At 42.5% G+C, this 26,627-nt stretch overlaps 1 protein-coding gene across 1 annotated transcript in view; it reads left to right on the forward strand.

Moving 5' to 3' along the window:
• Positions 1-1,630: 1,630 nt before the first annotated feature.
• sema4c (sema domain, immunoglobulin domain (Ig), transmembrane domain (TM) and short cytoplasmic domain, (semaphorin) 4C) overlaps positions 1,631-26,627 on the forward strand; it is a 95,421-nt gene continuing 70,424 nt past the window's right edge. The window contains exon 1 of the mRNA XM_020094056.2: positions 1,631-2,154. The gene's annotated coding sequence lies outside the window, so the exon portion shown is untranslated. The remainder of the gene's footprint in view (positions 2,155-26,627) is intronic.

A 26,627-nucleotide genomic window follows, 5' to 3' on the forward strand; every position in this document is an offset into this window, starting at 1 on the left:
TCTGTGCTAATGCATAGAGATTATCATTCAAATATTTGCCTTATAATCTGTGAACTTAATCTTCGGATCATAATCCACAGTCTTGTGTGTTATTACATGTTTTTGTCCTCTCTGCTCTGCTCAGGATTATGTTTCTTACTTAGCCACTATTGTAAATTCACGATCCATAAACAACCAGTTTAAAAAAAACCATTATAACGATGTTGTTGTTAGCTTTGGGTATTTTGTATTCCAGCAGTCACAGCTTCTTTATTTATTCCTTTAGAGTAAGTCGAGTTAAAATGGGTCATTTATGAGTTTATACGCGGAGGCATCGAGAGGAAAGCAGCTTTGAGAGCAATCAATGAAGTTATATCCCAGGAACAGGGAGATCCTGGTGCAGACTGCTGTCATGTTAAAAAAGATGCTTCAGGCCTCAAACCCTGCATTTAATAAAATCAGATTATTGATCTTTTCATGAGAGAAAGAAACAAAAGGAGATGAAAAGAATGGATACAAGTTACATTTAGTTAAAGTCTCCCTGAGAAAATGGATCAAAGACTTAGAAACAACAGATCATTTTTTATCCTTGGCTGCATTTTCCTCTGTTCAGTGAAATAAGAGTGAAGCTAAATGATAAAATGGATTTATTAATGCTGTATTGATCCCTTATGGAATATTCTTCTCTGCTACAGAGGGACAACATAAGGCCACTTCCATATTACTACATTTTTGTTTGATAACAGATTAACTCTGTCACAAATAGGCTACGCCTGCCGGCAACACCACTGCAGCATTTCAGTCTGTGCGGCTGAGATGTTTGGAAACAGTGACATAGACACTAACAACCACTTGCTGGCTGGGTCTTTTCGGTCACGACTTAGCCTTTGCTGATTTTTCAAGCTCCCATCGCATTGGCCTCGGCTGCCAGTGTAGAACGTAACTTAGATAATCAATTACAAACATTGCTGACCCTGTTGTGCAGGACGATTCTGCATTTTACAATGACACAACTGTTTACACATGCAGGAGACGAGCTCTTTTTTGAGCAATGTGCAACAATTCCCTTAAACGTGTCCACTGTACGCGAGTGGTCCTGATGTCTTTAGGCGTGTTTGTATGGACTGGGATCAACATTGATATGGAGCCAGAATGTTCGTCTGAACAGAGATAGTTTTATGTTGAAAATGCGCATTTTGGAACGAAAATGTTGTAGAATGGATTTAGCCTTAGTTGAGGTCTGGAGCTGGTGCCTTGCTAATTGGTAGTTCAGTAGGGCAGGAAGTGGAGGAGAACCAGACTCTCCAGTGTAACAATGGTCTCTTCCCAGGCCACCCTGCTCCACAATGTGCCTGTGGGTGCCTGTTAAAAACGACCCCTGGGTGTCTCGAGGTCAGACCCCAGGTTGGGAGGCACTTTGTTTGAAAACAGACCTCAGTTCTCTGCAGAATGAAGCTGTCTTAATCAGGCAGGGTTGTGGTGGCTGCTGGGGGCCCCTGCTCTGTCTTTGCCGGGGCCCCTTGTTCGGAGAGGCTAATGGGCGGAGACCTGTGTGTGTGCCTTTTTTGAAATCCTCCCTGGTGCCTGCTGTGATGCGTGCTGCAGGAGTAGTAGGCTGGGGGCGCACACACACACACACACGCACGCTCACATCATTTCCAGTGGAGATTGGCACAGAGACGCAGCTCCACGGCCGCTCCGCTGTGTGTGTTTGGTGCGGACCGCTGAAACTTCCTCTGCGCAGGGACACGGAGAGGCGGACAGATCCGTCCAGCTCGTCCCACATAGAGGATCGAATTCACGCTTTTTATTTTCCTTCTTTCTCTCTTCGCTTTCTCCCCCCTCTTTTCTCTCCTCCCTCCTCCTCCGGTTTCGTGTTACAAAGCCTTGGGAGGGAGTTGCGCGGAGAGCCAGTTTCTCTGTGTGGAAACTGAATGACAGGATCATATGGCTCGATTCGCCTCACAGCCGAAAAACCCGAGAAAATCATAACAGAGGCGAGAAGTGAGACACCGAGGGAGACTTAAGGAGAGACTGATGAGGATGTGGAATAATTTCTAACTCCGACTAACAGAGAACCAGCCCGAGATAACGGACAGAAGAGAAGGGTAGTGGATGTGTCGGAGAGGAGAGCGCAGGACGCTGCAATCATCACCACATCACAGTAATAATAAGGTAAGTTTGCAGCCGTCCTTTGTGCTAATGGTGCCTGCGGTGCTGCGAGGATTAAAAGTGGACTGAAGGCAGCTCGCAGACATCCTCACCCCCAGAGTCCACATCTCCAACTGTTGCCACGAAGCCGCCGGGTTTTTCTTGGAAATACACGACGCGTCGCGCTACGACGCTTTCGTCTCATCAGGGGATCCAGGTGCTGTGTGGGTTACTTCGTGTTTGTGGCGCAACTTTATCTGCGATTTAAGCGCAGTGTAAACACAGCGCAGTGCGGCCAGGAGCTGCTGGACTGGGATCAAGTCTGTGGATCTACTCCAGACTGCTGCTCCACAGTCCACTCATGATCCTGTGTTAGTGCTGCAGCCACTTCACATTTCATTATTATCCTGCATTATGTCTGTGTGTGTGTGTGTGTGCGTGTGTGTGTGTGTGTGTGTGGTGCCCTGTGGTGAACTTTAAGGCTCCTCTCTTTGTTTGATAGTGTGATATATGTGTAATATTACATGTAACTCTATACTAATTGTCTGCTCCATATAACAAGACTGTAGTACTAAGGAAATCATTCAAGCTGCATCAGACAGTGATTTAAAATGTCAGTTTAACTTCACAGGCATCAACATCAACATATTCCTAAATAACAATATAAAATATAAAAACACAAAACATAATAAGATAAGATAAACTTGATTAATGCCACCCTGGGGAAGCTCACTTGTTAGAGCAGCAGAGATCAGTTAGAACCGATAAATGGTAGAGAGCATGTGAAAGTGTAAAATATACTAAAATAGGCAGTGAAATAAAAAATAGTCCATAACTCATTCCAATATTGCATATCTTACTGTATCACTGCCAAGAGTTGATAGTTCATTCAGATGATGTGGTGACAGTATTCTGCACAAAACATTTTTTCTACAGCATATTTATGAAAACCTGTGCAGATGTTTCAAAATGTCACTTTCATATAAGTGGTTATAGATTTGAAATATAATCAAGCCATCACATCCATTTCCTGTTTCCTCAGATGACACTCAAAACTGACGCTCTTCCTCTGACAGACTTGACATATTACTTCAGAGTACGTTTCCTCCGTATCCTCTACCCCCTTTCCTTCCTTCTTTCTTTTCTCTTTTTTTGCTTTAATGAAGTAAGTATTAGCTTCAGTTGAGTGATTATTGTAATTACTGGGGAGGGAGGGAGGGGGCAGGCGTCCACACTGGACAGTGAGCACTGGCTTGTGTGAAGACGTGGTAGTTTTCGGAAGAGGAGGAGGAGTGGAGGAGGGCTGGAGGGGGTCCGGCCTGTTTTTCCTTTCCTGTGTTTTTTTTACAAGCTGGATGGTGCCACTGCCAGTTAAATAACAGACAGTACGGGGGGGAGCGTGGCCCTGCGAACTACAGTAAAGGATGTGGGTGAGATAGTGGAGGAGTCATGTTATTGCCATGTGGGGTGGAGGAGGAGGGAGGATGACTTCATATGAGAGTTGTTGCACTTAAGGATCAACTCTGTCTCTTTAGTTTGTCATAGGATTTCTGTCTCATAACTTTGTGTGTGTGTGTGTGTGTGCATGCGTGCGTGCATCACTGTGTCCTTTGCGAAGATTAATGAAAGTAATATTCTAGTAAAATTCAGCTTTAGAACTGAGCCGCAGGTTGACATTTTGCAGAGTGCTGGGGACGCAGTGGAGAAGGATCCTAATTAAGTTCAACGATACACCTTTTAATCTGTGTAGTTCACAGACCCTTAAGAATACAAACACTGCTTCACATAGACGCACAAAGTAGATTGTACAAGGATGAAGCAGGTTCCGAGGATATATGTTGTAAAAGCAATGTGTTTGTTCGGAGGAGTTATTCTGACATCTGCATTAATACAAGGCTGGAAAAAAGCCTTTAAAATCCAGGACATTTGCAACAAAGACACACACACACACACACACACACACACACACACACACACACACACACACACACTGCAGCCCTCTGGCCCCAGATGTTAATACCTCCATTGAGAGAGCCACAGGACTCCTGTCGACTCGATCTCTTTATTGTCGGACACACAATGGATTCCACATCCTGATGGCCAGCCTCCTTTCCATCCTCCCTCACACACTCCTCATGCTCCTCACGCACACGCACAATTAAGCAGCACGCAGTCAGACAGACAAAGAACTCAATGCAAACAGGCATGCTTTTACAGTCAGGCTCAGTCATACGTGTGCAGGTTCACTGTATTTTTGAGGACAAGTTAGACAGATGTCCCCTCTGGGCGTCTTGTTGTACATGTGCTCCTGCAGCTGCACACGTCACTGCAGGGCTCCGACTTGACAGCTGGATTCATAACTGATAATCTGCAGATATTTTTTTCCATCAGTCGATTCATTGTTTTTTCTAAATTCCAGAAAATATTGATAATGAAGATTCCAATATTCAAATGCCTTGTTTTTGTCCAAAGAAAGGCAGAAAATCATTATATTAAATAAGCAAAAAAAATGTATCATTATTTGAAAAATGACTCAAACAAAGAAGCAGTCATCAAAATAACTGCATTAATTATCTGATGAACTAATTCCTTCACTGTTGGTGTCAGTGTGTGTGTGTTATTGTGTGTCTGTGTGCACAAACTGTCTGTGACACGAGCTGTGCGTTTTTGACACTAAAAGGCCAACATTGCGTCATAGCTGTTACATCGTCGCTGCACCAGGTGTCTCCTGTCTGCACGGTGTGTGTGTTTGTGTGTGTGTGTGTGTGTGTGTGTGTGTGTTTGTTTAATTGACATCTTGGTGTCACATACATCACGTCAATGCAACAAACAGATCCTGTAGCCCACATGGCCAGCAGCTGAATGCGCAGTCAACTCCTGTGATAGCGGGGACGATTATGTAACTCAAAGGCTTCACATACAAGAACGCACATTTGAACCGTTCAGCCCATGTTCACGCTGGTGACGATGCTGTCAGAGCATGAAGATCTCAGAGCATGAAGATCTCAGAGCATGAAGATCTCAGAGCATGAAGATCTCAGAGCATGAAGATCTAAGTACGATTATGTGTTTTTGATGGTGGGAGAAGATTTTTCTTTTCACATCCTCCACTGAGCACCAGCTGATGTGCCAGCTTCCCACAAAAGGTTTTATTTTTCTTCAAAAACATCCTCTTCATCCCACCAACGATTTAATTCCTGTCTTTCCTTTCTTTAAAAAAAAAATCTCTTTCAGAAGCCGATTTGCTTTTGCATTAGTTTTTGTTGTTTCAAACTGGTGTGTGTGTGCTGAGGAGAGTTTTCTCTCACCGTGACCACTGTGTTCTGGCGCTGAGTGAACAAAATCGTGTTTTTTAATTTTTAATACTCCAGTGTGTGTGTGTGTGTGTGCACGTACTGAGTGCAGATATGGTTCATGGCAGGCCAGATGCAAGGTCAGAGGAGTAGAGGCAGATGGGTGTTTTGTGAGTGTGTGTGTGTGTGTGTGTGTGTGTGTCTGTGTGCTGGAGGGCGACAGCAGGAGGCAGGGCTGGGCTGCTCAGGCTGATGTTTAGGAAAGGAAGAAGCTTGTTTATAAGAACATCATGGTGAATGAATGGGCTTTGGTCGGGTGCAGGGTCAAAGTGATAGAAACCTTATGTTTTCATGCTTTCAGTTTGTACGAGCCCGCCTCAACGATGCTATTGGCTCGTTATCTGGGACAAGACAATGTGTGTGTGTTGAGAAAGACGTTGATATGTGCACAGCTGTGGACTAAAAATGACACAGCAAAACTAAATCACACACACATGTTGAACACAGAAATGTTAAGGAGTGTTACACATTAGCATGTCACTGTCACATTAGTTATGATATCTTGTGTAATTACCACAGATGACTGAGACAACTTGGTCAAATTAAAACCATAAACCTTGCTTCTTGCTCCAACCAGGATGTTGCTTCTCTTCCTTCCTCCCTCTCGTCCTGTGATGTGCCTTTATTTATCTTTTCCTTTTCCTGAAGAGGATGCGTGTGTCTGAAACCAATCCCCAACCAGCCTTTTTTTGGTTGTTTCATTGACCTTTCACCCTTTGTGCCCTACAGCACGATTTCTTTGTGCTCTAAACCAGTGCAGCAGGAAGTGGCCACGAAATGATGGGACATTTAAACACCTTATAAAGTAATACTCTTTAATTTGAAATGCATAATCAAGAGAGACATGTCGTGAGATAAAGTTGACCACGTGTCAGTAATAATGTTGGAAAGCAAGCGATTTTAATGCTATAACTCTGAAATTAGTGGCTGTGGCTCTCAGTCTACTGTTTAGTAAAAGAGACTTTAGTACGGAGGAAATGACTCAGACACTGATTTAAGATGTCACTGTCAGTTTATTATTATTATTATTTCTAGTTGCGATGAGCACCTCCATTTCCTTTGTGTGTTGCATTGTGCGACATCAACGGCTCAAAAATAGACTATTTTATAATGTACATTTGACTTAAGTAGGTTACAAACAGTGTAAAAACCTGTTCAGAGTTATGACTTATAATTTGCAGTGTTTCTGTATTTGACTGTGTTGCTGTATTTGCAGTGTGTTTCTTTAGGCTGTGTACATGTAGTAAAGTTTGTGAACATGTTTCCCAAGTTGCCCATATTCTGTTTGTCTTTGTTCTTTGGCAGCGTTGATGATGTTAGATGATGTTCCCTCATTTGCTTGTGTTTTCTTTATTTACATTTGGATTATATAAGCAGAACAAACTCCTCATATTGAACACACACATGCACACTCACACCAATCGCACACACACCACTGCACATCCTCCAGTAACCCCCCACCACCACACACACACACACACACACACACACACACACACACATACATACACATACACAGTGGCTTTAAGGCCTGTTGAGAAGTTTCCGTCAGCCTCTGAGGATGGATCCAGAGGGTTTTGGCAGCAGCTGTGATTGCAGTCATTCCGAGAGGAGAGGCTTTTGCTCTTCTGCAACTTAGCCTTCCTTTTGAGCTCTCTCTCTTTGCTTCTCTCCCTCTCATCATGTATCCGTCTCACCCGCTTTTACACACATCTTTTTTCTCCTCCGCCTCCTCCTCTCTCTCGCTCGTTTCGGCTCAATTCGACCAGCATAATGAGGTCATTTTTGCATCGCCAAAGAGTACGAACTCACCACTTATACAGCTCAACGTTAATTGAACAGACAACTGCACATTCAGCTTATTGTGAATGAAAACTCTGCCAGGATAGAGGAAAGTATAGTATAATCCTTTTGGTGGCTTTAATGCCACTACCCCAGGAGCAGCCAATACTAATCATAGTCTCAATTAATTTCAGTCAAATAAATTCTTATCAGTGTTATTGTAAAAAAAATTATATTATTGCCAATAAATGCAACACACTCAGAATATAGACTACAAAGCAGTAATATGTATTTGTCATCCTCTATGAATAATACAGCTCCCCTTTGGGGCAATCAATAAATTAATAAGCCCTGAGGGGGGAGAAGTGTTTCCAGGAAAATCAGTGATGGAAAATCCAATATGGTGCATACTGATGTTCATGGAGGCAGATCTGTGGAGCAAGAGTAACTGATTGACTAAAACCCTTTCACTCTAACAACACGGAGGAGGGTTTTGACCAGTAATTTCCCTCCTGTCGGATTGATCAGTGCATTTTCAGAATATGTCAGATTGTGGTGTTGAGAGGCTTCACCCGAATTTAATTACAGTTGTCTGAAACAAATGAATGAGCAGATGGGAAGTTTAATCCGTGCTCCCCGCCATGACGTGAAGGTGTGTTTGCTTTCTTCAGCTGCACCATCTTTCTCTGTGTGCCTTGATGAGACCCACTCGGAGAGTTGGAGGCCTTTAGAAGGAGCCTGGTGGAGCTGCTCGGGGTGACTTCAGTCCTTCTGCATTATTTATGAGTGGTAGAACAGAGGTGGAGGAGGCCACTGACCTGCTTGTTTGTTACCAGCTGACCACTTTTGTCCATCTGCTGCCTGCCGGCCTCTCTGTCTCTGCCTCTCTGTCTCTATGTCTCACACACACACACACACACACACACACTCTGCTGTCTGTATAACTGTATCTATCAATAACAGCATCCCCATCCATGTTGTATAATGCAAAACAGGTCACATGTAGAGTTAGAAAGGTTAAATTGATTTTTTGCAGGCAGAGTAGGGTTCAGTAAAACAATGTCATAAAATCCGATGACAGCCACGGCATCTCAGAATCCAGTGGGCTTGACATTAAACAGCGAGCAACTGAAAAGGTGCTGGCCTGTGTCTTTATGTTTTCATTTTTATTACTCAGTCAAGGAAAAACTATAAAGTTATTATGCTTAGGAGTTACAAAACTGTTAGCTTAGCTTAGTTTAGAATGATGCCCTGTCCACACTAATGCAGATATTTTGCAAAGCAAACTTACAATTGGGACTTGTCACAAAATGCAGCATTTTACAGCATTTAAGAAACAATGACATCACAGCTTACTTCGCCCACTGTTGCTATGTATATTGATATATCATGTGGCAACATCATCTAACATCAATGTAATATTGGCCGCTATATACTGGTTTCTTTATGTTTGGTTAGCACTGCTGGCTCTAATTACAAGTTTCCTGCTGAATTTAGCACCACTGCACCACATTGAGCCAATATTGATTTGGTTTTTAAGTTACTAATGCCAAATGAGAATCAGCTCACGGAGCATGCTCACAATGTTCTCTGGTAAGTCGTTTTTGTGTGTTCGTTCAGATGAAAATATTTTGAAAAAGAAGGTTGTGTGGACAGTAAGCAGACAAAAAAACATGTAGCTGATAGCGAGCTAACTAGTTGGAGTCATTGCTGGTCACAGATAGGTGATTGCCCTACATTGAACAGACAGTTATGAGAGTGGTGTCAGGAGTTTATCCCACATTGTTCACTAAGAGCTGAAACAATTGATTAGCTAGACCACAAATAGCTGGAGTTATTTTGATAATCAGCTAATCGTTGCCATGTTTTTTTCTGGAACAGTCTAAATGCGAAATGTCATTGACTTGAGCTCCTCAATTGTGATTATTTACTACCTTTGCTGTGTTTCACTGTTAAAGTGAATCATTTGGGGTTTTAAGCTGCTGATCAGACAGACAAGTTGGGCTTGGGGAAATTCTGAGGAATTTTCCGATGTGCATTCCCTGTCCCTTGCCAAGTGTCAGCTGGGAGTTTTTGTATGGGTAATGGATTGATGAATAGATTAAAGTCATTTTTCACTATTTTACGACATTGTGTAGCTCAAACATCAATCAGCTACTTGAGAAAAGAATTGTGAAATTGATCAATTATTAAAAAACCATGAGCCTTAAATCTGTGTGGAGATATTCCCTTAAACGATGCATAATGTGTTAATTAATGATCTTGTTGCGGTGCTGGCAGCTACATTTTTGTTATCTTTGTGCAATGAGAGATTACCGGGTCTCTCCCTGCATTCAGTCTTTATGCTAAGCTAAGATAATCACTGCTGGCTCCAGCGTATTTAATATACCACTGTTGTATGGGAGTGGTATCGATCTGCTATCTGACTCTTGGCAAGCAAAAAGAATAAGCATATTTCCTAAAATATGAAACCATGCCCTTAATGAGTTTTCACTGCAATGTAATTTTTACTGATGGATCATAAAATGTTATAGTATCTGCCTTTTCACAGTAGTATCCATCTATGTATTGTGTCTTTGGCCGTGCAATGCATCTTTCTAATTGTCAATTCAAATACAGACTCAGGGGGAGAAATCTTCATTATAACTGATACGTGTCCAGTAATTTCCTCCTCTGATAGCATCTTGACTCATCCCTCCCATTTCATCCTGTTTCCTGAACCAGCCCATCTCTCGCTTTGGTTGAAATTGTAAAGCTGGATTGGAGAGAGACGGCAATATGCTCGGCCAAAAACCTTGTCAGCAGGCCAACTGTGTTTCGGGGGCACCGTAAGGTATTTAGTATGTATTCTGAGGCCCCCCGACGTGCCTGTTCATTGGCAGCGTGTTGTTTGTTGCGACTCAGCAGATGTTTTCAGGCTCAGTTGTCCGCACTGTGTTTTGTGTACAGAGGACTGCTGGAATTGTTCTCTTATTTTTTTTTTCCTGGTTTTGATGACATGTCAAAGCTGTTTGGAGTGAAAGCAAAGGTTCCTATTCGTTACTGTCAGTGGCAACATTGCTTTGTGTGTATGTACTTTGCATAGAGTAGATGCATAGTCAGCTCTTGCTTCTTACTGTTTTCAGGCTTTGTCTCTCAAATAGTATGCAAATGGCCTAGCAACAAAAGATAAGGGTAAAAAATACTGGAACATGGACTGGATATGTGAAATAGTGTGTTTTAATGTGTGTGTGTGAATAATGATGCAGATAAAGTGGGCAGTGGGTGGGTGTGGAGGAAAGTATGCCCCTACCCTCCTCTTCCCTGTGCTAACCAGAGCATGGTAGTTTGTTTTTATGACAGCCTTTTTCTGGCATTGTTCTGGTCCGATAGAGCTCACCCTCCCCACCGTGGGATTTGCCTTTAGCGGGCAGGAAGTGCTGGAAGCCTGCTGCTTGAACACACAAACATGCATGCATGCGCACACACACACACATACTATGTTGCAGACTCCATCACATAAAGCCCCTCCCACGCTGATGCCCCGCACTCGCACATAAAGTTTGGAAAGGACAATAAAAAGTTGCCCCTCGGCTTGCAAGACTGGTAAGCTACAGCTTATCCAGGAAGGAGCTGCAGCCGGGCTAATGGCCTCTCTCCGGGGTTGGCACTACAGAGGGGCCCATGAAGGATTATCAGCAGCAGGAGGGCCCCCACAATGGCTGCTCTCTGAGAGCTGCGTTGAGCTAGTGTGTGGGAGTAGCTTAGCTTTCGTAGCTGTTAGGAGGCTGAGCGCTGTCCGGCCTATTTCCTGCTGTGTTTGTCTAGTGTTATCTTGGCCTGCAGGAAAATCAGAGTTCATTGTCAGCCCCTCCTAAATGAAAATATAGATGTTCTCCCAGTGCAGCACCTCTAATTGGAAATTCAAAGTGAACTTAGTGCTGCACTACCTAATGGAAGCTAAACCCATCAAGTCTTACTGGGAAGTCAGTGCTTGCCTTTAAAAATCAATGGTAGACCTGCAGATACTTGCTGGTACAGGGACCTTTTGGCCAGTGTGAAGAGGATGGCAAACAGTGTGTGAAACACTGTTTAAATATACCCAGAGCTAATATGTATATTTTATCCTAATTGAAGATGTCCAAGCAAAGATGATGTGCAGAAAATGATTTCAGTTGCGATGAAGGGGGAATGACTCTTCTTGCCTCCTGACCGGCTAATCAGATTTTGCCTCACGGATCCCGGTATGATGACTCCAGCATGATCTGATCCCATGAGTCACTGCACCCTGTCTTCATCTGTAGCAAAGGAAGAACGGAGGCAGCGTACACAGCAGCTGCAAACTCCACTGCAGCGAGGAAACCTGTCACTGTTATTGTTTTCTCTCTTGAAAAGATTTGTCTAACACAGCAATTTTTTGCCTTGAATGAAAGACAAATTCTGGCTGTACAGAATCATGCAGACATATCCACAATACCCTCCTCCTCACCTTCTCGTCTGGTCGCCTTATTGTCCACGATTGATGCTTACAGGCAGAAATAATACCTCAGTAAACTCTGAATGTAATCAGATGATGTAGCTGAATATTTGATCCTGATATGGAGAAATTAAACACATTGCAAATCAACATGCAGTCTACCTGCACACTACCCAGTTACTTCAGCATCGTTATGGAGGTTATACACACACAGCCAGGCTGGGTTTGCCATTAACTTTATGAAAAGATAGAAATATTCTGATAACTGAGACTGACCAATGATTGGTCAAGTGCATGTATTGGCTGGACCTCACAACATAACCCATGTTGCTACTGCGCAGACTGGCTATGTGCAAGATGGCAGAATTCATATCCTGGTAATTCTGGCTACATTTCTGGATATGGGATGAAAGTTGAGACATGCGCTCCATCTTTATATTTAATCTATGAGCTATGCCGTAGTGATTCCTCATCCAAGTGAAGACAACATTACAGGAGCTGAAGGCTCAGTCGTCATCTTCTTCTTCTCAGTAAACCGAACGAAGATGTCTCAGCTGCAAACCCTCAGCTCCCTTCACTCTCTGTCACACTGAATAGATAAAATAATGTGTTCATGAATCAAAGAAAGCAAAGTGGAAGATAGATGATTTTAAGTCCAGGTCCTTAAGTACATATGTAGAACACACAGTTGCTCTGTATCATGAAGCAAAGTAAAGAAAATGAACACAAACAGTGGAGTATGATTTAATTACAATACAGTCTCATCACATGCAATCGCCGTCGTGTTATCAACAGGTCAAATCTGACATTTAAATCAAACTAACACTTGTACTTTAAGCTTTCATGCAAGGGCTTTTGTTAACCCTTTGTGTCAAGTATTAATCCATCTCACTTTCTTTAGTCCTACCACTTCTCTTTACTTTGCAAATCACCTCTAAGCTTTCTATTCAAACATCACTGCTAGCTTAGCGAGGCTTATGGTTATCAGTGATTACTCTGGTTAGCACCTCTGAGCTCAGCTGCAGCTGTGAGAGTTGTGCTGCTCCCCCACTGTCCTGCTGCAGACTCACCTTTGACCCCCCGATGGCTGCAGTCCCCCTTCTCCCTGCTGCTCCTTTCCAGTCCACTGCTCTCTGCATGATGTCTGACCGTCTCGATAAAGGGATGGCTACAGAAAAAAAAAGAGAATGGTGCTTAATGGGATGAAGCTGCTATAATATGACTGCAGGGAGATATAAGAGGAGAAAGACAGAGATTGTGAAAAAAATCCAAGGCCTTGGAGAGAGGGGGAAAAAATGGAGAAAAGTATGCAGGTTGCCAGGTTTGGTCCACTCCAAGATTGGAGAGAGAGAGCGAAACAAGGCTGCCCAGACAACAGCCCTGAGAAACCAAGATAAGAGCTGACCAGCAGTCAACAATTACACCATCAATTTCCAACCTGGATTTCACCTTTTCCTAACTCTCTTCCGTCTTTCACATCTTTTGCTTCTTGCTTATTCACTTGTCTCCCCTTTAGTCCCCACTGCTATTTTCCTGTGTGTTTTTGTAATAGACGGTTCTACACACACACAAAGACATAAATAAAGACAGTGTGTATCAGAAGGGAAACGACCAAACATAACTTGGTTGTTGTGTTTTAATGAGGCTTCGCAAGCAAACATTTGTACAAGCAACTTGTATGAAAGTTGCAACAGACTCAGGCTGACATTTTCTCCATGTGAATTCATACATGTGGATTCAAAGAAGTTATTATCTTTTCTCTCATGATTTTGTAGATCAGGGCGAGGTTATTTTGCTGAGCAGATGTTATACATACTCTGCTCTGACTGGACAATGGTTTTCTGATGTGTCCACCACCACATATTCAAATTGAAGAAGACACTGTCAAGAACTGGGAAGCAAAGATCCTCCATGTTTAAAAAGTTTACAGTTCTTTCTTGTAGTGGACTATTGTATCAAACAACTCTCACTGGAATCAAGGTGACTCTCGACGGACCGGTCTGACTTTATCCGAGGATATTTCAAGGATATTTTCAAAAGGTGGAACCTTTCTCAACTTTGTCCTTTTAACTACAGTAGTTGTGCAGCTTTTGAATCTGTCAATCTCAGGCGGGGGTGCAGGGCTCTAAAACTAGATCTCATTCCCAATGAATAACAGCTGTCGCTTTCCCCGGTTTTTAAATCTGAATGTGCAAACAGCCCATTTGGAATACATATTTGATAACTGAGGGGAGCAACCAACTGTTTCAAAGTGCATGTGGCATGTGTACATTGTAGAAACATGTGAGGGAATATAAATGCAAACATATAGCAAGAGTACAAAAAAATAATACGTGGACACAATTATTAGAGACGGAGCAGAGTTGCTTGCTGCTTTTACTTGAGGAAACAATCTGGATACTTCTTCCACAGACACACAAACTATCGCAGCCTCTCAAACACACATCATAACTTTAGACAAATATAGACCATGTGTATTTTCTCAGGCACACACACTCACCTGTACTAACACATTCGCACATTTCTTGCCAAACACGCACAGTTGCACGAGCACGTTCCCTCTCACTCTCACACATATAGACCCGTGGCATATGGAACAGTTTATCTTGCAGTGTTATTATTCTTTTTTTTTCTTCGGGCCTATTAGGCAAAATCTTTTTTAGGAACACCAGGGAGAGGAGAGAAAGTCAAACTCTTTATCATGATTTTTTTGCCCGAGGTTAGACCAGCCATGGAGAAAACACATACACAGTGTGAGAACACTCATTGGCATAATGTATTCCCTAGCCCCTTACTCTAACCTTAACCATCACAACTAAATGTCTAAGCCTAGTTATTAAATCAAGTCTGAACCCTCAAACAGCCCTTTGAATTTGTGAGGAACAGCCAAAATATCCTCACAACGTCAAAATGTCCTCACAATGATAGTATTGAACCAAAATTGTCCATCATAAGTAACTAGAGAAAGACACACGCACACACACAGTCATACACACACATTGTATTCTCTGAGCCCTCCTCTGCGTCAACACGTCAAAAAATCAATAACATGTCTCTTAAAAAAGTCTGAAAACTAAGAGAAAGAGACAGTGAGTAAGTGAGAGAGGGAAGCTGATAAACACACACACAAACTGACAAAAGGCTATTTTCTTTCCTATGATAGATAGAAAGATAGATAGATAGATAGATAGATAGATAGATAGATAGATAGATAGATAGATAGATAGATAGATGGAAGCATTACAGGGATGCAGGATAAGCAAGAGGAGTCGTGTCAAATCAAGACGACTGAGTTAAATTGCCTACCCTATTTAAAATTCATTGACCATCCCTCCATCCATCCTGTCCTCTCATATCACTGCAGCCGAATAGCTCTGATTTGTGTACCATGATTAAATTACTCAAATTTGTCGTTCACTCCCTGTGGGAGAAGACTATGCTTTTTAATTAATTGATTTTGAAATTAAGTTAGCTGCTGGGCGTGTGTGTAGTTGTCGTTCTATAGATGTGTGTATAATTTGGGTTGTGAGGACATTTAGTCTATTCCTCAAACCTCCAAAGGGCTGTTGGGTAGAATTAGGTTTAGGGTGAGAGAGATAGTGTTTGGGTTTGATCATTAGCGGTGATGGTTATTGGTTAAGGGGCAATATGAAGGCAACTATAGAAGGAACAGTGTGTTTGTGTGTGTGTGTGTGTGTGTGTGTGTGTGTGTGTGTGTGTGTGTGTGTGTGTGTGTGTGTATGTGCGCGTGCGTGCGTGAGTGTGTCTGTGGTTGAGCCGGTGTGTGTGTTCATGGCAGAGTGTTTGTGTCTGTTCACTGAGCTGTCTAACAGAGGGGTGGGGTTGTGTGTTTTGCTGAGCGTGTGCCTGTGTTTGTATCTGTGCCTTTGTGATAATCTATTGTTACAGAAGCCAAACAAATGGATGACGCTGAATCTGAATCAGAAGTGTGATGTGTGGTGTAACAGTGGGTTGTATACAAATGTGTTGGTCAGTCCAGCACAAGACCCTATCACTGCAAATTGTTATTTTCACTTTTTTTGTGTACAAAAAAGATGTAATATGTAAATGAGGCAGCTGTAGAGTTACTGGGAGGTGACTTGGGTTAGCTTTAAACAGAAACCTTATGTTACACTGCCAATGCTAATAGCAATTATTGGTATATATCAGCCAATACGTTCAAAAATAAATTGGCAATCATTTCTAAGATGTCATTATCAAACCCTCATGAGAAATAAAGCCATACGTGTATTTAAAGGTCTAGTAAATAAACACAATTTGTGATGCAAACGTAGAATAAACACTGATACTAATGTTTCTGTGGAATGCTTATATTGTCAGGTTTTTATCACAGAATCAATATATTGGTTGGGCTATTATAGACAGACAGATACCGACTTTAAGTTGACATCCGAAATTGGTGTGTACAGCAATTTAGATATTTAAGATTAAATGAAATATGGCTAGATGGCGGAAGGTTTTCTGCAAAGACGCGTTCACAACAGCAACAAATCCTCTGCATTATTCAGGCGAGAAGAGGAGCAGCCGGGTGCAGCAGACAGAGGCAGGAAGTGACGTATTAACTCTGCTGCGGAGATCACGTGATTTTTACTTACAACACACTGACTCTGTCATCAGCTCTCTTCACCTCAAACTCTCTTTAAAGAAACTGCAGAGCCCTACACATGCACCTCCTCCAGTGAAAATATGAGGATTTGCGTTCAGCATGTCTGAAAGCAGCTTTACAGTGCTAACAGAGCTGTTGTGGTAAATGGAATCAGAGTCGACATGAGGAAAAGCTTCTCTCAGTGTAACTGAGCAACACATCACCTGTGTTTTCAAGACCAAACGCAACCTGCTAAAGAACGCATTCACCCCAAGTGTTTTTTTTACTCCTGTTGCTTAATTGCGCTGTTATTGATTGTCAGTCCTCGTTTGTATCTCAATGTTCGTCCACAAGGGATGTTTGATGAAAGCTGAGGCAGCTTCAGGACAAAAACATTTACCAGCTGGATGAATCTATTATTCCTATTCAGATTAAATTTCTGTCATTTAATAATAAGAAAAATAAGCTGGCAAGTCTCAGTCATTTAAATGTGAGGCTTGAGTGTGTGTACACACTCTCTTTCAGAAAGCTGCTATGTTGTTGAAAGTCTCCCATGTTGGGTAGCGCACAAAACTGTCCTCTCTCGAGCTACGTTTGGTATCGCAGCGTGTCGCCTCGAAACTTGTAGCGTGTGAAGACTGTTGCCGATCAGCGGGCCGCTGTGTACGTCGCAGCTCTAGTGGTGCTGCGGCATGCTGTCAGGTCCATGCCGTCTGTCGCAGTCTGTGTGTTTCTGTTTCTTTGTGTCTGCGCCTTTGTCTTTGTTTCTGTGAGTTTGTGTGGCTGGTTCTTTGTGTCTGAGTCAATGTGTCTACATTAACCTGTGTTTTTTTTTTATCTCTTTGTGTCTGAATGTGTGGGTTGTACCTGTGCCAGTGTGTCTTTTGCGTGTTTGTGTCCTTGACTTTGTGTGTGTGTGTGTGTAAAAGAGAGAGAGAGAGAGAGGTAGGCTGTGCCTTTGTCTGAGTGCTTTGTGTCTGTATCTTCTTTTGCCTTATTAATTATATATATATCTGCACATTTTGGATGTCTGTGTTTGTCTGTGTGCGTCTGTCCATGTGTGTGTGTGTGTGTATGTGTACCCGTTACCACAGTTATATGATGGAGAGACCTCCCACTAGACGTTATTAACAACATTTACTAGAATCTCTGCTGGGTTAGTCTGAGATGAGACACACACACACACACACACACACACACACACACAAACACACACACACACACACACACAAACACACACACACTTTTTTAATGCTCTCCCAAACCCCTGGTGTCTTTGTGAGTCAGTCTTATCAGATCAGTGTGTGTCATGTCTGTGTGTATGTTTGTAATTGTTTTTATATGCCAGTGGAGACATGGGTTGAGTCTGCTTTTTGAGGGTTTTAGGTGTGTGTGTGTTTTAATTAACAAACATGCTGCAGGATAGCATCCAAACATATTAGTACATTATTATTATTATATCATTCAGCTGACGCTTTTATCCAAAGCAACTTCCAATAAATGCATTCAACCATGAAGGTAAACACATTCATACACACATTCATATATTCTGTTCTCACAGACACACACCCATGGAGACCTGTTTGTACTATAGGGAGGACACTCTTTGGCATAATACTTTCCCTAGCCCCTTACCTTAACCTTCAACTAAACCTAATTCTAACCCTAACCCTAAACAGCCCATTAAAAGTGGGTCAGAAATTGAGGACCGGACAAAATGTCCTCACTCTGTAGCTTGCAGGCTCTAAGTACAAAGTACACACATACACACATGTCTGAAATTATTATGGAGGCATCAGATGCTTGTAGTTAGGATTTATGTGTGTCTCAACTGGGCTGTAGCAGTAAAACATTTTACGTTATTAACTCACACATAAACTCTCAAACTGCTGAGAGAGTGCACTAGGGTGCTGTCACCAAACCATGAAGACATCAGTGTATCTGTGTCACTGTGAGGGTGTTTGCAGTAGCAGCAGTTAGTGTGGGTTTACTGATTCGTTGGTTCTCGTAGACAGAACATGAGATGGGTCAATTCCTCATCAGTCATTTAAATCTTGGAACTGCTCAAGGAGTCATAGAAAGAGAGAAGAGAGAGAGAGAGAGAGAGAGAGAGAAAGAGAGAGAGAGAGAACGAAAACAAAGTCTGTCCTCACCAACTTCATACATCTATACCCAGAGATTCTGCACTAAAGTCCTGCTATGTACAGTTTGAGGTGAAATCATAAGCAATAATGTTACTGTTCGGATTAAACAAACTAAATATAACATTAATTAGTAAGATATGACAGACAAAACCTTAAAATCTTGTTTTTGCATTTGGTCTTTGTATGGATCACATAAGTCACTGGCTTTTTCCCTTTGCATGCATGTCTTTATGCCAAGTGACCCCTGGCTTTAGATTTATACCCAGTGTACGCACATGAACATTTTATTTGAGTCTTTGAAGTGTTTTTCCCAATGTGTTGTATAATTTTGCCAAAGAGATGGGAATAAAAACAGACAGAGCTTCATTGTCAAGCGGCTGAATAGACGGGAAATGGGAGAAATGAGAGAGAGAGAGAGAGTCAAACAGACCATAAAGCAAAAGTCAGAAAGAAGCGAGTAAAAAAGAGAAAATGGAGGCTGAAATAAATGAAAGAAAACTGAAATCGAGAGAATGGGAGGTTGCAAAGTGGCTGAGGCCATGAAAGAGAGAGTGAGGTAGAGTGATGCAGACGAGAATAGGAAAGTGGCAAATGCTGCAGATAAAAAACAGAACCGACAGAGTCAGAGCTTGTGACTGTTGTCGTCAGCAGCTCTCTGACTTTGGCTCTGTGACCACAGGCCTCCTCTGCACTTCATTTATTGTCAGTCTTTATTCGATTTCTTTGTACCACTCTCATTTTCCCCCTCTGTGTTTGCCACCCAGACACCATAACCTTTTTTCCATTGCAGTAACAAAATGGTGCAGTTCTTTCCACGAAACTTGGCTTAAAGGGCCAGGGAGCACTTGTCTCCAATATTTTTAGTAACTTTAGTAACTCAGCACGTTGTTGAAGAGTTAGTAACTCTTCAACAATGTGCTTTGGTTCTTTTTAACCCATTAAAATCTAAGGTGCCGCATAGAAACGCTCACTTAAACCTAAACCCACCAGGGTTTTCTGAAGAGATGACAGAATTGCCTTCTGTCACCTTTACAAAATTTGAAATTTTCTCCATCTGATGCAAAGAGACATAGAATAAAAGAATTTATCTTATCTTAAATCTTAAACATTTTGCTTTCATTGTAAATCATTCCCTGTTCCGCGAACTTCAGCAAACTGGCCAAGATCCCTCCTCAAGCACGTCTCTTACGCAACAAACCTTTTGGGAGGTTAAGAGCGCTAAACAAAAATTAAACAACATTTTTGCCTTCCCGTTTTTCAGCAGATCATGAAGTCTTGAAAAAGGACACGCGTCTCATCCAGCTTTAAAGGGAAAAGCATGCAGATGTTGTCTTACAGCTATATACACTCATTCACTGCAGCAGGTCTTTACGGGTTAAACATTTTGGTTTTCCGTTGAATGTGTCAGTATGTGTCCTAATTTCTATATATTGTGACAAAAAAGATAGAGAGTTGAAGATAGACGTGTTGAATTTGACGCAGTTTGTTTCAGCCAGTCTGTACTATAACAACCAGCTGACAATCACTGTCTTTGGTTCTGTGCAGATGTGGCTTCCATTCAGCAGACTGAAGACGTGTTTCCATTTTAAACTCACTTTTGATTCAAGGTTCGACAGCGTGTGTCAGCTACCAGGGAGCTCCACATTTATTCAGAGGCAGGTTTGTTTATGTTGAAATTATTCAAAATGGTCTACAATTTGTGATGGCTGATGGAAAGTTGAAAAAAAAGCGACAAAGCTGCATGTGATGACAGTTTTTATGAATAAATCAGAGGTTCCAAGGGCTGATCTTTATGTTTTGGTTAGAATAATATCAAGCTGATTTCATCGCGTCTCTGTCTGTGATTGTGATGTAGATGAAGTAATGATTTTCCTCTGTCGTGTCTGGGCTGTCAGCATGTAAAGCCCTGCGAACTCCCCTAAATGAGCTGCTAACCCACCTCGCAGAATTTCGTTTTGTACGGTAGTTATTGGCTGTCACATGACGCTAAAAGCAGCTTTGGAGAGTTTTCCACCCTTTAGAGATAAACTGCGCAGGCAGCACCCAATTGTAGTTCTTCTTTTGCAATTTAACAGTCAAAGTAAAGAAAATTCTTATGATCTACTGATCTACCTTTAAATATCTGAATTAGCTCCATCTCTCATCTCAAACCTCTCCCATCCTACTTGAAGGAGGGAATTTGTCCTTACAACATTACACAGGCAAGCAATACATCCGCATCAAATGACCAGCAACTGCATTTAACAGGTTGCATTACACTTTAACACAGTTTCTCATTGTCCATTACTGCACCATTGATTCCAGTTAGGCTCACATTGGAAATGGATAAAATGTAAGTGAGCCCAGAATTTGAGTGGAGAGTTTAATCTCGTCTCTGCCACTCCTGACAGTTGAAAGCACGTTGAGCAACTGGCTCCAGGCCCGCTGTGATCTCATGACGAGGTGATATAATCCTCATTGGTCATGGGCTGCCAGTTGTTTACTGTTTAGGAAGCAGCCCAAGAGTGAGATGAATGTAAATGACTGACATCTCTCCACATATTTCTAAACAATCATTGAATTTACATCTAAATATAAGGACCAGGGGTAAATATAGTGTTCCTCAAGAGTGCGAGAACACGTCAGTTCTTTTGTCCCGTGATGATGCACCAAAAAATGGAGCCACAATGTAGACATAGTTTTTTGGCCGTCTCACAGCTTCAGAGGTCTGAGCTGTATAACTCCTACCAACAACACAGTACACGCAGACCAGCCAGCAACATCTGACTGTCTCTGCCATCTAAAAGAATCACAGATATCATAGAAAAAAACCTCCACTGAGGTGGAAAAAGAAATTGCTGTTCAACCAAATGTTAAATGCAGCTTAACCAGAACGAATGGTGAGATTCACCAGCTGTTCTGCATTTACTGAGCAAGACGATCCACTGAGGTTGAAATCTGTCACATGCTCTGTCCCCGAGCTGCCTTCGAAGATCCGGCATGACTCATGCCTAACCCTATCTTGTGACAGAATGTACATCATGAAACATCTTACTGCAGTTAAGTTTGTTTCACGGTAAGATTCGTCAATCTGATCATCTGCTGCACCTTTTGCTCCTCTAGCCTCTGCGCCATTAAATACAGAGCGTCAGTACATAAAGCTTTTATTAGTGTGGTTTACGTGAGCCTTGTTGTAGTAAACTTAAAATAAACACTCTGAGTTATGTAAGTGATTCCCATGAAGGATCCTCTGAAACAAGTAGTATCATGGGAACTAATGTGTCTTGTATTTGGCAGCAGCAACAGTAGTTTGTTGGGAAGAAATCGAAGAAGATGCATCGTGTGAAGCGTGATCGTGACAGCCAGTGTGGCTGTAAAGGGAGACGAGTTCCACCTACGGATACCCTGCCTCCCAAAGGAAGACATTACACAATGATTTTACCACATATGATCCAGGCTCGGTGCAGAATTAGAAATGCATGAAACAATAATACTGCCGGATCAAGTTCCCCTCATCTTCCTTCATGTCCGCCTCGCCTGGGAGTACAAGACACTGAAATGAACACACTCTGTTCTGTTGATAATGCACAGTGTGTCTGTGTGGTACACGCAGTCGTAAATATTGTTGCTCTTGATTTACAGGTCAAGCTATGTTGCAGTACAAACAGTTGAATATCAGGTGCAATAATTAGTTTACATCAGATCATCCAAAGTGACATAACTATTGTTTCAGTGTCTGCCTGCATGGACCTGGTTCATACAAGTCACAAATTTTAGGCTGCAAATTGTCAGTTAACGTGGACACAGATGGACATAGAAGACAAAATGTAGGCTATATAAATGGACCATTTAGTTGAGGTAGGGATCAGATGAGGACGCCCCCTGGACACTTCCCTCTGGAGATGTTCTGGCCGTGTCCAACTGTTGAGACCTGCAGGCCAGACCAAGAACATGCTGGAGGGATTATACTGTGCATCCCATATGGTGTGAGAACACCTCAGGGTTGGTTCACTAGAAGTATGCCGCTACCACGACCTCGATCTGAAGCAGCAGCAGAGAATAGATGAGTGAATGAATGAATGAGAGGGATGAATGGAAGAGATTCAAACTCATTCAGTATATAACTACATTGATTTTAATTCTTTTACTTCACTGGTGTTGGGATAACTTCCCGCAGGTTAAGACTTGTCTGTGCAGTGTATTGAGATTTGATCAAACCTTCCTTGATCTTGACTACCTGTAGCAACACATCCTCAAAAACACAGCCCCTTGTATTATGGTATTATTTATAATCTGCTGTTTTCACACTGTGCACCTACCTGGCAAATTAGAGTATTCAGCTCTTCTGATGCTGTTCCATAGAGTTTTATTGCTCAGAGGCACTTAAGCAGGCCACATGGTCAGGTCCTAGTGTTTCATCATAAATAGCACGGATACAGTCACCCTCTCACTGAGCAAACACCTCATGCAAATCCTGAGATATAAACCTACCTAAGAATAAACACACACACACAGTCACTGGCACAAAAACCCAAACACACATTCTTAGGCTTTGATGCAAATTTTAGCTACACACTCAACACACGCCTGTCTACCTCCCCCCTCAGGCACATCTTGTAGAGAACCATCCCTCTCCTCACCTGTCAGTGGGAACAAATGAGCCGGAGCATGTTTCTTAGTGTGTGTCTGAGCGTGTGTGCAGGGCAAACTTCCTGTCTGTCCGGCCTTCTCTTCTGCTTCCCCCCAAACACACACACACACAAACACACTCTCTGCTCCACACTGTTACCCTCTGACAGATCACTGACATGCTGTCTCTAGGCCATCCTGCACCATGCATGTGTGTGTGATTGTGTGTGTGCGTGTGTGTGGATACAGACAACCCCCCCCCCCACTGTGTTAGTCTGGCAATTGCCATCTCTCAAGGAGCTAAAGGAGGGAGGGAGTGAGGAGTAAGAATGGAGGGAGGGCGAGGGCCTTGATGTGAGTGTGTTTGTTGTCAGAGGGTTTATTAATAAAGATGACCTCAGACAGAGCTGCTCAGGGTGTGTGTGTGTGTGGGTGTTTTCCTCCCTCCTCTCTTTCATCTCTCTATGTGACTCCTCACTTTAGTCAAATAATAATTATTTTGAGATGAGGAATTCCATTCTTCTGTCTTATCTCCTTCTCCTTTATCATTTTGTAGCAACAGTCTGAAGTTGTTGCGCTTATTTGCGCTGGCTCCTAATGCGTCTTTGCGTGCATCCAAGTAATCTGTGTGAGTGTGTTTTGTGTGTGTGAGTGTGTTTTGTGTGTGTGCGTGTGCGTGTGATGGGGATAATCCGTCTTGATATAACTCCTTTGTGTCTCAGCATCGGTGGATGTGATTATGTGCTTCATTATGTCAGGCTGAACAGGTTGAGTCCACTGTGTGCATGTGTGTGCAGACGCCAGTCACCTGCTGTGTGTGTTAGGAGGAGCAGATGTCCTCACAAGAACAGAAAGATGAGTAATTTACTCCAAAGTGCAGGGCATATCTGTCCGTCTGCGTCACAAGTCAAATGACATCACTTGGTTAACAGTTAATGGGTCAGATTACTCAAATTGCAAAAGGTCAAATGTTCTCTTTTCTAGTGGTTTGTATCTATGGAGTCACTCCATGTAGTTGTCAGACTCTTGTTTGTGACAAGCAACAAACTCTAAATTGCCAGTAGCTGTGCATCAGGGGGAATAGGTAGGATTTGATTACCGTTCACATTTGAATGGATGCAGTATCATTTCTGGGTACCTGGAATATTGGTACCCAACTGTACTTTTTTTCATCTCTTTGCTCTCGGTAATACCTGAAGTTGTAGTTTCACCTCCCGCTGTAAAACGTGTGTTGGGAAAACATGAACAGTTGGAACAGTTTAACGTCTTCAGCACTGGCTGCAGGTTTTCTGCAAACGTTATCTGTTCATTGGCCCTGTGATAGATCGGAGACCTGCCTCTCGGACCAGTGTTAGCAGGGGTTGGCCACAGCTGCCTGTAACCCTTAAAGGTCCAGTGTGTAAGATTTAGGTGAAAGGGAACTATTGGCAGAACTTCAATGTAGAATTATCCTCATGATGTTTTCATTAGTTCATTTCACCTAAATTGTATGAATTGTAGTTTTCTTTATTCTAGAAAAGGCCCTTTATATTTAAATACTTTATATTTACATCGAGGGGACCCTCTCTACGGGGGCCGCCATGTTTTTCAGAGTAGTCCAGACTGGATAAATTAACACCTTTTGAGTTTTTAAGACAACTGAAGGCTTCTACAGTTTCTTTTTCATGTTTTGAAGGGGAGGGTGAGGGGTGTTCAGCTGCAACATGCAATTTCAACACTAGATATCACAAAATTCTACACACTATATCTTTAAAGCATTCGCAGTATATGTAGCTAATGGATGGGTGGTTACATTTGCAGGCATTGATAAACTGTATGGTGTCAGGTAAGTTTGAGACAGACATCAGTGAGGGGAGATGATCTCATTTGTTAAATCCTCCTCTGTATATGTCCCCAAGGGCTGGAGCTGGAGCCTGAGTGGGACAGCCAGCCAAGCATTGAGCCCCCACGGGTCCAGAAGTTACCATGGAGGGGGACGGCAGCTTTTATTTTGCCCTCTATCTACCTCGCAATAATGAACATAGAGGCCATCGGGGACAGGGTCCTCCCGCTGCCTGGGAGAGCCACATAATGAGATAATGCACCGACATCATGCTGTTACTGTCACCTACACACACACACATGCGCGCAGGGGCAGGATACACACACAAATGAAGTTACACATACACAACGCCTAGTCTAGCATAATGCGGTGCACGTATGAAACACACACACTGGAGTAGATGCATGAATTGATACACGCTCACATATATTACTCTTTAACCTTCCTCTGTCAATAATCTTCCACTCATGTAGGGTTCCCTGGCTATTTGCTATTTCAGCCGCAGCTCCGACCCTCAGCCAGTTACATTTTGTTGGACAGACGGCAGCAGCAGTCAGATGAAAGCTAATGAAACAGGATATCCCTGCCTCTGGTTATAGCGCAGGAGAAGAAAAATCACATTTCCTATGACCTTGAAAGATAAACAAAATCACAGCTTACGCAGAGAAGAGGCCCTGTGATTCGCTGGTGATCTGTATGTACCCCACCTCTCGACCAGATAGGGATTGGCTCCAGCTGACCCATGATCCTCTAAGGATAAGCAGTATAGATGATGGACAGATCCAAAACATCACAAACTCTTCAAAACTGTTTTTGCAACAGAATCAGAATCATGTATCACCTATCGGAAAAGCACAAAGTCCTCAACATAGAGAGTTGTGACACTACACAGTGACACTCTGCAATACACGGCTGGATAAACAATATCCCATACAGTTATTTAAAGTGCATGTTCATCCTGATAATAGCAGAGCCCTGATAGATGTGGGGATGAAAATGCTTTTGAAAAGGGACAAGGATCTGTAGCACCTCTTAGTTCTGACCCTTTAAATCACTAGCTTTCAGTGAAAGAAAAGAGAAGAACACCTACTTTCTTTTGACTAATATCCAAATATACGTACAAGGTAGCACTTTACCTTGGATCTGGAATATCACTAACTGAAATTCCTGTTACTAACTTCAAGACTTTTTAATTAATTGTATTCAATTTGATTGTAAATCACACTCTTGACATATTAGTCAGTTTGGATGATAAGTGGCTCAGTCATATAAAAATGATATAACAAGCAAAGTGATGTCGAGTTTTTCACAGTGATCGACCATGGCATTGAAACAACCTATTTTCTCACTGGCTTTCATTTTGCAACAGCAGTTTCACATTCACACCCTTCCTGGACATCTGACTGGATGGAAAAGTTGACACCTTTGAAACACGTGTGGTGAGAAAAGCAGAGAACAGAAGTGAGAGAGGTCCAGTGAAAAGCTGTGCATGGAACGTAGCAGGTTTTATTGAGGGCGCCTCAGCAGGAGGGATTTGTCAGGCTTTACTCCTGTATGAGGCAAATATTAGGATAAATCTCCTCACAGCCCTGGGCCTTGTTGTGAAAAGGGCCAAGCCAGTGCTTTACCATCACATCCTCCTACTTATGTAAACAGATGTCTCATACAACACACGTGCACGCACACACACACAAACCTCCCAACCCATACACTCACCCCACTCATT

The sequence above is a fragment of the Paralichthys olivaceus genome, chromosome 4 (genome assembly GCF_024713975.1).
Source record: "Paralichthys olivaceus isolate ysfri-2021 chromosome 4, ASM2471397v2, whole genome shotgun sequence".
In the NCBI taxonomy this organism is placed as follows: Eukaryota; Metazoa; Chordata; class Actinopteri; order Pleuronectiformes; family Paralichthyidae; genus Paralichthys; species Paralichthys olivaceus.